This window comes from Chrysoperla carnea, chromosome 4 (genome assembly GCF_905475395.1).
Source record: "Chrysoperla carnea chromosome 4, inChrCarn1.1, whole genome shotgun sequence".
NCBI classification, from domain to species: domain Eukaryota; kingdom Metazoa; phylum Arthropoda; class Insecta; order Neuroptera; family Chrysopidae; genus Chrysoperla; species Chrysoperla carnea.
Window position 1 is genome coordinate 27823467 of NC_058340.1, and position 12109 is coordinate 27835575.

The 12109-nt window shown below is 29.5% G+C and overlaps 1 protein-coding gene across 1 annotated transcript in view; it reads left to right on the plus strand.

Annotated features, from left to right (window-relative positions):
- Positions 1 to 12109, plus strand: part of LOC123298643 (neurobeachin) — an 865329-nt gene that overhangs the window by 519261 nt on the left and 333959 nt on the right. The window lies entirely within an intron of this gene.

The following is a 12109-nucleotide window of genomic DNA, read 5'->3' on the forward strand; positions in this document are numbered from 1 at the left end:
TTAGGTTGACAAGTAGTTTTAATGTGCCTAACAACTTAGTATTTATTTAGAACGGAACATTAAACTCATACTTGCATATTTGTATTTAGGGTGTTTTTCTAATGAAAAAATATCAAGTTATTTGCTTTTTACCCGACTGTCAAGGAGTGAGTTTCACGCGAATCTTGTTTGTATATTTGTTTGTAAATTTCTTTATTACCTCGTATCTTTCAAAAGGCTCAATTGATTTCAACATTTAAGTTATCATTTGTCTCAAAAACCCAAGGGTTCTTAGATAAGTGTTTGAAAAAACAAATCAAAATGGCGGATTTTTGCAACGAGATAGTAATACGTAAATTAAAAAATTAAAAAAACCAATCGATTAGGGTTTTTAAATAAAGGAAATTAAAAGGGAATTACAAAAATATATGTAAGTTATGTCTTTAGATTTAATTAACAAGTCCATTAGTTTACATAGGGGCTTTAACAGTCAGGTTTTTTATTTTTTTAATTTTTAATTTTTTATTTACGTTATTATCTTCAAACAATCACCTTCTTTTATTCAAAGCAATTACATTTAGTCGAAACATAATAAGTAATCACTTGAAATTGATTAGTTATCTAATGTTTTTCCCAATTCTTCTGTATTTTTCCTCCTTAACTTATCGATATCTTAAAGTGTAGGTTTTGATAAGTTGAATAAAATGTAGATTACAAGGCACTGGTACCAATAGGTGGAACGCAGCTAAAAATTATTATATGTTGAAAAAGTTTTTGGAACTTTCGCTCATTTTTTTCTAATACAAAGCTTTCACCTACCCCTGTAATATGAAATCAAAATGTGGAATGGCAGATTTCAATAATGGATCAAGAAGCTTAAAAAATTATCACTAATGTTATTGAAGTTGTTATTGAATATCTCAAAAGAAATTTGTGATTTTTGTAGAAAAGTTGTAGAAAACAAGATACAATATTGCAATAAGGGTTTTGACCTACTATTATAACCTTAAATTAATAATATTCAGCAACAGATATTACATAATGTGCTTATTTTGTTTATGTTCCAACATCTTTCATATCAATATTTGAATTTTAACATTTGTTATTCTTATGTTCCAGGTAAATTTTCATCAATATTTTCCAAAAACAAGTCCGATATCTTTAAAATAAACAATATTGGTAAGTGATTACAAACAATGCACCAGATAAATAATTTTCATGTATTACACACACTATGTTCTTCTTTTCACGGTGGACTTGATAGAATAATAAGTGTAGATAGAAAAGGATAGCCTTATTATTCAGTAACACTAGATGTTTCTAACTACACAAAGTGTAGAACATCCTGACAAAAAAGAACATATTATAAGAAGAGATATTAAGTACTTAAACAGTTGGTGTATGTTTTGATAAAATTTATGCATCTGCTAGAATGATAACACTAAAGGTAGAGAATAGATATCTAGGTATAAGTTCATGTGAACAAATTTATATTATAGAAGAAAACCGACCAAACCCTAATAGTAAGTAGTCTTATGCAAACATTTAAAACGTTCGTGTGCATAAGATATTGGTGATTTATTTTAGTTTAAATATTACTTACTATTAATTTTGTCTAATGTTTTAGAAGGTTCTAAATTATGTTTAGAAGTAATTACGATAAATCGAAAGAAAATTCATCTGTACATATTTAAACTTTCCATTTATATTTAGGAACATTATCTGAACAAATCCCTTTTCTCGGACCAACTCTGAGCTGCATCATGTATTTAGTATAATAATACAAGTGAACTTTTCAAAATTTAAAAAACACCCGACAAATTTTTCTCGTACGGAACTCTAAACTTGCACTTGAAACATATCTAATAACACTCTCCATTAAATTACTTTTGGAACGAAACTAAAAAAAAAACAAAATCGGTACATCCGTTTAGGCGCTACGATGCCACAGACAAACAGGCAGCCACACAAACAGACACACAAACATAGCGGTCAAACTTCTAACACACTTATTTTTAGGCCGGTGGTTAAAAATATGTGCTAACTTCTAACACACTAAACAAAGATTGTCTCCAACCAAGTTAGAAGGTAGTTACAAAGATGAGTTAGATTGCTTAAAAACTAGTGATTAGAAGATATCATACTTTGAATCTAGTAATTTTTGTTTCAAAAATCTTCCTGTATCTAAAAATTCATTAAAGACATTTCTCTTTAAAAGTTTAAGCCGTACATCCTATATATATATTATAGAATTGTTATACAGGAATCTTAAAAAGTTATAACACGATTTAAACTATAAAATTATTATAAAATTTATTTTGTCTTACCCTTCGCAATAAAATTTTGAATTTAATTTTTATATTATTGGATTACGATTAAACTAGATAAAATTTTAAAGGCAATAAAATCGAATTTATTTATTACTACTTAAATTTTATAACTTCGTAATTTAATTTTAAATATTCTATTCTTTAAAAAAAGATATTTTCATTTCTGAAATTTCAATGGAAATATATATTCCTTTAAAAGTTTATAGTAAAATAAAACTACTATTTACTATTTACTATTTTATAGTATAATAAAAAAAATAGAAAACAAAGGTTAGTTTTGCGTTAATTTGAAGTCCGTGGCAATTTTAATGTAAGGCAGGAAATGAATCCCAGATCACTTCAATCAGGCTTTAACAGTTGAACTCCTCAAGATGTTGTCGCCATCTTGAATTTTAGAAGTAAGTCAATCGATGATCTGTGATAAATAGTTAAGACAAAAATTTTAGAACACCATTTTCTAAGTCTAGTTATAAAAATTTTGTTCATCTTTTTACATAATACTTGAACGCCTGGGCCTGACAGTGTATCACGACTGCTGCAGGAGCTGTCACAGTGATGAGGGGGAGGACATTGTCTCTTTTTTCGGTATCGACGTCAAAGATCTTCTGCTGTTCTTAAACAGCTTCAAATGGTTCATGAAGTAGTGGCCGGGGATGCGCCAACCCTTTTTCGGTATCACAACGGACCCTATGGTCTAAGTGTGTGCCACCCCAGGACAGCCACTCTAACCTAACCTAATCTACATAATTCTGATTATTTAAAGAGCCACATGATTTCAAAAATGAAAGTTTTAAGGGTATGGAGGATTTTTCTGCATTAAGTCCCTTTACACTATGAAACTTTCAAAATTAAAATTTCACGTAAACTCATTATTTAACGATATTCTACTATTAAAATTCATTTTCGATCGAAAATTTTAATGGAGTATTAATGGAATATTTTCTACGTTGGATTAAAATTTCTTCGATTTAATGGAAACTTCAATGTATGATGTTACTATACTATTATTATAAAATAGGTTTAATCTATGATAGTATTATTTTTAATATTCAAATCTTATTATTAAAACTCATTAATTTTAATTACTATTATAGCAGCTTTCTTCCTTAGTCACCATTAACATTATCATAATATTTTATTTTTTGTTAAATAATACAGAATAGTGCATAAATGCATGCAAGCAAGCTACATAAGAACATCATTATAATATCATAAAAGTATTATGATAATGATTATATTAGTTTTACATATTTAATAACTATCATGGTTTTAACGCGAATACCAATAAACTAACCATATATATCGTCATGGGGATATTTTCCAATACATATGTGACGTCACGTACATTTTCATACAAAAACCTCTCTTATATGCGATATATAGATGCTGTATTGGTGGATTTTATAGATACGGTATACGGGGTCTTTCAAAAATATATTATAGATCACATGAAATAAAATACATTTAATATCTCTTTACCAATAAAAAAGTAGCCATTTTTCTCCAATGCATTTCTGAAAAACTACTAAGGCTATCAAGATTTCGTTTGTCTTTTTCTTTGTACTAATTCAGTAGCCTCATGTCTGTATCTGTGTGTCAAAATAAAAATTATTTTTGTGTTTTTTCAAGCAAAAAAGTACTCGTGTGATTTTCCTTTAAACGCTTAGTTTTTGATATAAAAATTCTTAAAAAATAAAAATGGAATATTCGATTTTTAGAAAGAACTATTATTATTTTCAATCTCTGTGGGATTTCGCTTAGCTAATGCAGCTTCTGCGCTGCGAATTTAATTTGCAGATCACTTCTAAAATATTTCTAGAATGAAGACAATTTTCATGTTGATTCGGAAAAATCCGGTCTTTATTTCAAGCCCTTTTTTCGTTTATAACTCTTATTTCTATTTTTTTGCTATGAAGTTCTATCTCAAAATTTACCTTCTAATGGAGCTCCATCTCGTGTGTAACGTACGCCAATGACGTCACAGCATTTTCGGTACAGAACTTAATTGATACACCCTGTATAGACAAGTTTGCTGATGTTAGCGGTGGTGGCTATTCGATTATGAGCTGGTTTCTAGGATGACTAGTTATATGAATATAGTATACATATGGGGAGATACCACACTGAAAATATATAGTATTTCTCTTCGTTTTTTAGTGCTTATTTTAGTGTAATTTTACTACTTCAACATTGCAACAACATATACCATCACCATATGGTTTAGTTTTCTATGTATGAATGCAGAATAGTAAGATATACCTATATACGTTGTGTTGCCACATCATAGCGGAATTGGGACACCTCGACGGCGTGTCCTTGTTGTGTTTCTCCAGCATTGACGTGATCTGAATGTAACACTAATGTGTATCACGTGACTGTTTTTCGTAGTATAGTAAAAACCAAACCACCTTATAGTTTTGTTCCTGTTTTTTCCCCATTTACATTTTTGTTTTGTTATGCTTATTTTTTGTATTTTTATTTTTTATGCGATCTTTTATATATAACAACGTTAGTTGATTTCATAATAATATTGATGCTCACTAGGGAATAAGAAATGGGAATTTTTTGAATGTGTTTTATCAACTTTAAGAGGGTTTCATTTTACGATAATTTATTTTCATTGAAATTTGTAGCTGTCCGAATATATTCTTTCATTAAATTTGAAATGAGCATCGAGTTAACAACTTCTAAGAGTGTATGCAATCACAAATACTTGAAATTTGGCCCGATTTTCGTTTTTGGTAGTGCTTTTTTAATCTTCCGAAATCCATATGTTTCCAATCACACACGATTATCCTTATTTGTCCCTAAAAAACTGCTGATATTTGTGTAGATCAAAGTTGCAATAATTTCAACTTCTTGTTATTTTAAATATCCGATAAAAATAGTAATTCTTTATTATGAAATCCTGGATTAATTGAGATATTCAGATATTTCTTACTTGCATGTTAAGCATTAAGATAGTTTAATAGTTTCTGGGCTCATTTTGAGTTACATATCCAAAGCAAAGAACGAGATCTGAAAATGAAACAAAAATTTAACAAAACTTTTTGGAAAATTCATCAAGGAATGCATGTGTTTCTTATATTTTTCGGCCAATCTTTTTATCAGTCATATATATATATATTTTTTTTTAAATAGTCGAAAATATTGAAAAAATATTACTTTTTTTTTCTTTTTGATTAAATTAACAATTCTCGAATATGCTGATCAAAGTTATTTAATTACTACAGATACCGAAAAATTGTATTCTTACTTTTCGTCTTATAATGTTAAGTTATAACATAATTCACCATCAAAATGGATAATATTTATTTTTGTGAATTTGTGTCCTCACTTTCGTGCTCATACATCCTTAATTAGTCGGGCGCAATGAGTTTTTCAATAATTTATTAAGGTTTTAATTTTAATTTTTTTTTTAATTTCCACCTACTAGTTTTGGAGAAATCTATGAAAACATATCATCCATCTACCGCTTACCCATAAGACCAATGTTAAATATACCTAGGTACTTTTGAAGTAAGATATTTAATTTAAGAGTCGGAAATAACCCTCCCCCTAAAATTTTCAGAATTGATTGACTTATTCCAACTTCATATACAAAAAAATTAGGCCTTTTATCCAAAATTGCCCTGGCGCTCGTACATCCTTAATAATCATAGTAGTAAATTATTATATTTTACTTAAAAACAAAAGTCCAGGAAACGTAATGAAATCAATAAAATATTATACAGACAAGTTACATGAAATAAAGTAATTGTTCATTCGAGTTTAAATGAAACGTATTTATGTAATCTGAAAATGCCCAGTCCCATGTAGCTAACCAATTTTATATCATCCGTTAATTTATTGAAATGTGCTGATTACAATACTTCACACATGAACAGAAATTTATAAACAGCGATATTCAAACTTTTTTTTTACACAGGAAGTGTTGAACGCTTCAGTGAATAATTTCAAAAACTTTTTTTTAAATATATTTTTTTTATTTATACATATTTTTTTACAACGATATTTTTTCATGTAGATATTATTTCTGACAAATATCATATCTCCTATCGGTGAAGTATGTATAACGATATATACGTATCTTTACCCATACATATCAATTTTTATGTATTTTTATTTTTCACTTTCCAAAAATTGCTACAAATTAATACATTTATTTTCGACGTGTTTATATTTCATTCTATTGGAAAAAAATACACTCTCTACAAGCGCAGGGGATTTTTAATTTGTTAAAATTCGTTTCATATTCCATGAATCATTTTTATTGTCGGTGGTCAAGTCCTCTTAAAGACTTGTTGGATCATTCAAGAACTTCCGGCTGGGTTATATGTTAAAAGAAAGTATTGACAACAAAATATACTTAAAAAAATTGTTGGAAGTGTTGAACAAGCTTGAAAATGAATTAGTTTATTACAAGCGTATTCCAATTTTTCGACATTCACCAACTTCCTTTCATTTTCTGAACGTAAATAAGTTTAGACACCATGGCGTTAGTTTTGCGCGGTACAGCTGAGTACAGGTGAAAATATGGATGTTATTCCCCTTGGTATCTCACCCTTGTACCAGCAAATATGTACGGCGATGGCAGATACTAAGTATTCAAAGGTATTTGAAGCGAATTACATAAATGCCGTATTGAAATAAACCTGGTTACTTCGGTACCGGAACTTTAAAAAACCTTTGATCTCCCGTCAATTATTGGAGTCCGTGTTTATTTCTGTACGGCTTTTATGTTATTTGCCTCAAATATTTATGCAGAGTTAGTATCCAGCAATGCCGTGTATATTTGCTGGTGCAGGGGTGAGATACAAAGGGGTGTGGCATCCATATTCTTACCTGTACAGCAAAAAACTGAGGCCATGGTGCTTAAACATACCTTTACAAATAGGAGCACCTTTTTCGACTTGCTTCCTGGTGGGCCATTTCACTCGAAAAATTTCAGCATGGGCTTGTGGTCTATAAGAATAGCAAATTAGATTTTCCTAACTTTGAGGTCTCAGATCAAATCAAAAAAGAAGAGCAAGTAGCCGAATATTTTGGAATTCTTGAATCGCATGTTCAAATAAATCTGACTGTAATAGCTTTTGGGTTAAATTTATGGAAAAATTTTTTTTTAGTCAAGAGCCATAAAAAATCGATTGGTTTTAATTTAAGCTGGACATGAAAAGGATGCTGACGCCTTTAATAGTCTCAAACCTCAATCTTGAAACATTTTATGGCACAGAGTGAACGCAGGTACAGATAATACATATGAATAAAACTAATAATAAATCAATATTATTATTCCCATGACTTTTACATTATCTTCTTTTTTTCTTATATTGTGAAGATTATACACATGATATCCTCTTTTGAGATTTCACTTCGTACATAAGCTTTTAATTAAAAATTGTTTTCACAACATGAAAACACCATAAAATATTATAGGTAGTCATCAGATCAGTTGTTTACGAAAAAAAAGAAACGAACCTACACAAAAAAGAATACACATAATTCAAACTGAACTTTCAGGCACAGCATAACTTCATACCCATTGCCAGTTTTTATATTACAATAAAAACAGCAAACAGGAAATGAAGACGAAGATATTGGTCACGATATATATATTATTAACAACAACGCATGTTTTTATAGCTCCATGTATCTTTTCTATTCTATTTTTACGATATGGCTATGACACCTTTATAAACAGATATTTCATCCGTGTATAGTGTTTTTGTTTTTAGTCTTCGAAAAATGGTATTTATATTATATCTAGCCCATACTGGTAGCGTACACGAGCAGGAAAAAATTGAACTAAAACTATTTCAGGTGAAATTATGACTTGGTAGAAATAATATTTTTAACTTCCCAGAGAAAGCTTATTCGACGCGTAATCTCGTTTTTAAGAACTGAAAGAGTTTTTAGCAGAACTAGTTGAGCCGTTTTTTTAATGGTGTTAAAAAAAATTGCAAAATTGAATAAACAGAATCTGAAAAGTGGATAAAACACATCATTTATCTATGGAGATAATGATCGTTCCAGCATAAGCTGCAGTACATGTTCGAAGAATAATCCTATAAAGGCTAACAAGACCTTTTTTTATTGTTTTCACCCTTTTGGGAAGTCGTTTGGACAATAGGGGTCGCAATCACACGACTTCAGTACTACACCGATTATGTACAGGTATCAAAACTATGCGCACCTTCTTAGCACGAATTGATTTCCATATGTTTAACAAGCTTTTAGTAAAACTTAACTAAACTAAAAATTATTCATGATTTAAAAGCTTATGGCAATAAATTACGAAAAATAGTGGTAGAAATATGGGTGTCTCAAAAAAAAATCACTACCGCCACTAACTTCATTGCAAAGCAGCTGTATTCACAATAGTGTTTTTTGCTTGTCTGTCTGAAAAACTTTCGATCGATTTTTCACGCTTTTCCCGTGATTTCATCAAGTTTCTAACTTTGCAGGCAGGCTCATGGTGTTATCTACCTTTTGAAGAAGTGCTGTTGTTATAACTTGAACCAGCCCGTAAATGTTGAAGTGAATAAGCAAAGTTAGTTTTCTCGGCAACACGTCCATTTTCTCGTAGCTAAACACTCAGATGCAATTTATTTTGGTTGGGAGTGTATTTTACGATATTTATCTGATGTACACAAGAGTTTCAAGTAGAGAGTTAATCTTTTAAAAACCGGAACACATTTTTTTGTTTTTTTGCTTTTTTTTATTATAGGTACTTTGTTTTTGTTGTAATAAAATATTATATTATGTAAGTACTAATTTTTTACTTATCACGTATTTTTCTATATGCGCATACTATGGACATGCGAAAAATATTTATCATACACAAAGAAAAATACTGTATTATTATTCTGTACAATAATAAGAGAAATTTTTCTAAAATGATGAGATGAATTTCCCAAGTAAAGCCATGTTTTTTAATCAAAACTGTTTATTCTAAGTAAACATCCATTGAATTAAGTTTTATAGACAAACGCGATGAAATAGAGAGAGATTGATAAGAGTTTGGTAATGAATTAATTTTTCGATTTTTACGTTTTTTCTGTCCACCGAGTACATAAAAGGAAGTTCAAAAAAGGATAAAAAATCATACTGAGCGGATGAATCTTATAGTGGACCATGGTGATTGCAGGAACGGCTACTGAAAGTAGAATGAACAAAAGATAATCAACTTTTGGCGCAGCCATCAGATTCAATTATTTCTCGAGGAATAGCTCTTCCAAGTACAATAATAATATCACAAGAATTATCCAATCGTTTAGCGGGAATATATATCGATAAAAATCTTAGATGAACTCTATTATCTATTATTCTAGCCAGTTTAGATTCGATTTTTTTACTTGAAAAAATGGTACTTGCAACTAATGAACCTTTTAAAAGTGTTAAGACTTACTTTCAAAGTTAAAATCCACCATCGTCAACTACTATCGAAGGACATCTGCGGATAACTATATTTTAAACACGACATACAAAAGATAAAGGTCACTTTGGGTTTTATAACTTTTACATTTAACATTTTACCCTCCGATTCATCAGATCTCATTATTATTGCAAATAAAATAGGCTAGATACACCATATTATTACTTAAAATATTCTCCTAAATGTATGCGGGGAACATTTTTCATTTATTCTTTTTTCTCTCCGTAAGAAGTATTGAGAAACAGAAGTAAAACTCTATTTCGATTTCATTGATTGAAAAATTTATTTGACATGATCTCAATACGAATTTCATTTCTATATTCACAAACAATTCAATTTTTATACAACTTTTGACTGAATTTTTTTTTCATCTTTTACAATAATTGTATTGATTCGTCAAAAGCATTTATATATGAGAACACATTTTTGTTCTTATTATTACTATTATTATTATAGACAAAGGAACTTGGTATGTTATGTTACAAAATATAAAAGAAAAGAAAAAGTAAAAGAAAAATTGAAAAACACATTCAACAAGAAACAATAATTTTTTTTTTTTTAGAAAAATTGTACAATACAATAGAGAAATAGAAACGATAAGAAGCCAACCAAATGAAAAACTCCCTTTTTTACAAATAACCATTCAGGTTTGTCTGGAGTAAGAGCTAGCAACGTCAAGGAAATTTTTATATATTTATTTTCTTATTGAAATTAAGTAGGGATGAAGTACGGTTGCAATCTGAGAGTGATAGCGTTAACTGCAATGAATGATTTCCCGAAAAAAGTTGCAAATTACTGAAGGTAAAACGAGCGTCAAGGTAAGTTTAGACTTGTGGTTGAAATTATTAGACTTGTGATTGTACCTTATTTTCCACTTTGATGATGAATTTTGTTTTAACTTCGTTAATGTAGACGAAAAATAAGACTAAAATTTTTTCAGAATTGATTTAGACTTAGTCCAACTTCATATAAAAAAAGTCAAGCCTTTTATCCAAAATTGTCTTGACGCTCGTACATCCTTAATGACTTTAGGTAATAATATTTTCTACGAATTTCATAACCGTTTCTTCTACTTCTAAATTCATAAGAAATAAGCCAAATTAAATACAGAAATTTGATTCTTATAATTTAGAAAATATGATAAAGGAATTATGCTGATTAGCTAATTTGAAATTTAGAGAGTGATAGCGTTAACTGCAATGAATGATTTCCCGAAAAAAGTTGCAAATTACTGAAGGTAAAACGAGCGTCAAGGTAAGTTTAGACTTGTGGTTGAAATTATTAGACTTGTGATTGTACCTTATTTTCCACTTTGATGATGAATTTTGTTGTAATTTCATTAATGTAGATGAAAAATAAGCATGAAATTTTTTTTTCAAAATCATTTTAAAATAAAGTCTTAAAAACGTTGCCAGCTCTCTTACCAGTAGTTGGTAGTGGTTACGGTTGGTAGATAGCTACCTTCCAATACAAAGTATGTACTTTAATTTTATATAAGAGAAATGACAAATCAAATCATACATCCATTTATCAACTTGTTATATGATCAAATGTAAAGTAAGTCGTATAGTAATGGTTATCTGTGTGTGTGTCTGTCCGTCTTGACTTCAACTAAAAACGTGTATGTAATGTACTCTTTATATTCATATTATTTCAATTCCATCTTGTGATGATTGCATACATCACTCGTTGTTACATGTTTCTTTGCAGCTTCAGAAGCTAGTTGAAATACGATAATCGACTTCCGAATAAACAAATATGAATCACTCACATAGACACTCTTATGGCGTGTCTTTTCATATTTTGCCGCCTGACTCTTATCTGATCATATTTATTACGAATAAGAAAAAAAGGCTGCATTAACTTTTTCTTATTATTCAAAAAATTGTCATCAAGTTTATGCACGCACTGTATGTCCTTGACCGGAAGCACAAGTTAGTCCAAGTGAAATTATGATTTTTTATTGAACACCTGTTTACTGTCTTAATTCCATACATTTGATTGAACATTTTTATACCGCGCAATAATTTAAATTATTAATGGTTGATTGCCTATCCCCATCTCCAATCATTACAGACGAGCATAGCTCCGATTCTTTGCCTAGTTGTCAAATCTTTCTTGTTTTTTTATATTAATAAGTAAGTTTTTGTATTGTAGTCTCACAAAGTTTTTTTACAAAGGCAACCTGTGTTATTAACTGCCGATCCGCAGTCGAAATTATACGGACTGAAGGCTATTAGCTGTATTTAAAAAAAAAATGTTGCATGATAAAAATTCATTCAATATTCTCAAACTGTAACTGAAACAATGATTTCTATAATCCATGGATTGTTTGACAGAAAACATTGGAACGCTATTAATATAA